Below are 3,234 nucleotides of genomic sequence, written 5' to 3' on the forward strand. Positions count from 1 at the left end.
GTGTGTGTGTGTGAGTTCCCATTTGTGAGCTTTTATACAGATTCAACTCATAATTTACACACAACAAGAAAGAAAATAATCAAAAACAAAGAACATGGGACAGCCTAATGAAGAATCAATGAAGCCAAAAAAAAAAATGAAAACAGTAACAAAACGCAGATTAACAGGGTTTTCCCAGCAAACAAAATAAGTAGAATCAACTACCAAAAAGTTGCAAACTTTACACACACAAACATGACCATTATTATAGAACTCCTGCCTCTTACTCTATCATTACCACTAAACCAAATCAACACAGACATGATATCCAAAACTTCAATTAAGCTATATATATATAAATACAAGTCTAAAGCAGATAGGACTAATATCACCAAGCTATATATATATTGACATATAAACAAGTCTAAAGCAGAAGTAACAATATATCTAGCGTGAGTATTTGTGAACTAGTCCTTCATCATATCGTGTGTGTGTGTGAGTTCCCATTTGTGAGCTTTTATACAGATTCGACTCATAATTTACACACAACAAGAAAGAAAAGAATCAAAAACAAAGAATATGAGACAGCCTAATGAAGAAGAGAATCAAAGAATCAAAAGACAAGAATCAATGAAGCCAAAAAAAAAAAATGAAAACAGTAACAAAACGCAGATTAACAGCAGCAACAATCTTATAAAGGAGATGGATCAGAGGTCATATACTAACCCGTTTAGCAGAAGAAGGAACAGTCCCCAGAAGAAAATCCAAAGATCAGATTGCACAGAACCTAGCCATAATCAAAGAACCATTGAAAAATTAGATTTCAATAGATAAAGCAATTATACATAAGAGGATAGAGATTAGAACCTAACATTTTTAGCGTCAAGAGAAAAGCCAAAAATCAGAACAGCTACAAATTTTTGAGTCGAACTCATGTGGCTCTATATAGAGGCTCTGGATCAAAATTTGACGCGCCAAGTTTTGGTTTGGCGCTCAGGAATGGGAGAATGACGTTTAGATTGAGAGGAATTCAACTGAGGAATTGACGCTCCTGAATTCCACGCTTTTTTTTTTCCGTGGAAATTGCAGATTTTATGGGATAACAATCCAAACGGTGGAAAGTGTCCTGAGGAATTGGGAATTCCTTTATTTTGATTAAATACCCGGGAATTCCTTTATTGATTAGTTTTGTAAATATAGAAGTAAAATAAATTGACAACACTCAACTAGAGGGTACATTTTTTTGTTGAACCTCCAATTACAACAAATTATTTGTTTCCATGTCTGTTTCGTCTATCTCTTGCACACAACACCTCGACCATCAATCCCACTGGCACAGTTCAAGCTTGGAAACTCCAAACCCTCAGCTGGCTCAGCAGACCCTTCATTCTCAGAGCCACCAGCACCATTAAACCTAGCAATGGAGCAATCCGCAGTGAAAAGTCCCGAAGTTTGGAACTCCCTGTCGCCACCCATCACAGGCATGCTGACTCCAATCTTGATCCGGCTCACGTAATCGGGTCTGTAAGTCTGACCCAACACACCATCAACTTGGTCACTCAGAGAGAAGAACTTGAAACCAAGATCAAGATGAGCCAAGGCATCATCTTTTGTCACACCATAGTTGTGAACCCTTGAGTCTTCTTCAGTTATAGGCACAACCTTGGCTGTGATCCTGAACTTGCCTTCAACCTCAACCATCACATTGTTGGTGTTATCCACCCTTGCGAACGAGACACGCGGGAAGCTCTCGGATTGCCACTTTGTGCCTTCAGCTTCACGGAGGGCGATTGGCTCGCCGTTGAAGGAGAGGGCAAGGCGGTCGACGGAGTCGTCCCATGTAGCAGTTTTCTGTGCGCCGATGAAGAGCTGGTGTTTTCCGTAGAGGATGGCGATGGATTGGACCCAAGTGAAGTCGCGTTTCCTGTTGGCATTTCGCTTGCCGATGAAGTGGGCATTGATGTGAAGGTTGGAGTCGGATAAGAGGCAGAAATTGTGGTTTTTCTTGCCGTGGAAGTAAAAGGTAATGCCGTCACCGCCTATGAATCGAGGGTCTTGGCACACTGCTCCGGGTTAATCACACTCTGCCATTACCAATAATCAGAAAAATGTGCATTAGAAATAGACTCGTTAAGATCGAAAATCATGCATGCAATCATTGGTGATAAAATGAGTGTACGTGAGAGGTGATCGATCACTTACTACAGACGGGCTTGCAAGTGACACAGTCGACCTCGCATCCACCGGGGCAGGAGCTAGGGCATGCATGTTCAATGTTGTAGCATTGGGGGTAGTTCTTGTTCTTGCATTTTCCTGTCTTTATTGGAGTAGGAGTTGATGGAGGAGGAGAAGAGAATATAGGTGGAGATGGTGTAGGAGAGGGAGGAGGGTTAGATGGTGTTGGAGGAGACGGTGAAGATGGAGTAGTGGGAGGAGGTGTCGATGGTGTTGTTGGTGGTGAGGGAGTTGAGGTTGGCGGTGAGGGAGTTGGGGTTGGCGGTGAGGGAGTAGGGGTTGGCGGTGAAGGAGTTGGGGTTGGCGGTGAAGGAGTTGGGGGTGGCGGTGAGGGAGCATGAACAGGAGGAGGGTAATAAATTGGAGGTGAAGGTGATGGAGTAGGAGTTGGGGGTGGTGGTGGTGAAGGTGTAGTCGAGCTTCCAGAACAGATTGGTTTACACGACACACACTCAACTGTGCACTGATCGGGGCAAAACTTGGGGCACACATGCACCAGATTGTAACAATGCTTGTACTTCTTTATCAAACACCTTGCATGGCTAGGATTCTTGGCAATTCCTGGAGGAGTAGCCTCGGTCATCATTCCCATTAGAATTAGGAAGAGGATTGGAACAAAAACGTGCATTTTAGAGAGAGCCATGTTGAAGACAAAACCCCTCGAATAGAATGTGTATGAATGAGTGAGAAAACCATATGCGAATGCTTCTATTTATATGATCCAATAGAGGTCCAATTTCCTTACATTTCGGATCATATGCATATACAAAAACTTTCATTTTAGTCAATGTTCATGGATAAGCCACTTTCACATGCTTTCTCAATTAGTCAATTGATATTGACCCTCTTTATATTACATTATTTGTGTTGCTTTTATCTGAAAATGGCATGGAATCACTTGGATGCTAAGGAAAGAGAGCACGCTTTTAATTAGAAGATGCTACTCTTCTCCTATTGTCCATTATGAATTGCTCACTTTAGCTATGGAGATGGACAGACAATTGCTTGCTCATTTGATAT

General features: G+C 41.9%; 1 pseudogene; it reads right to left on the reverse strand.

Annotated features, from left to right (window-relative positions):
* Window positions 1–1,272: 1,272 nt before the first annotated feature.
* LOC101304315 lies at window positions 1,273–2,857 on the reverse strand (annotated as a pseudogene).
* Window positions 2,858–3,234: the final 377 nt, after the last annotated feature.

Source organism: Fragaria vesca, linkage group LG6 (genome assembly GCF_000184155.1).
Source record: "Fragaria vesca subsp. vesca linkage group LG6, FraVesHawaii_1.0, whole genome shotgun sequence".
NCBI classification, from domain to species: Eukaryota; Viridiplantae; Streptophyta; class Magnoliopsida; order Rosales; family Rosaceae; genus Fragaria; species Fragaria vesca.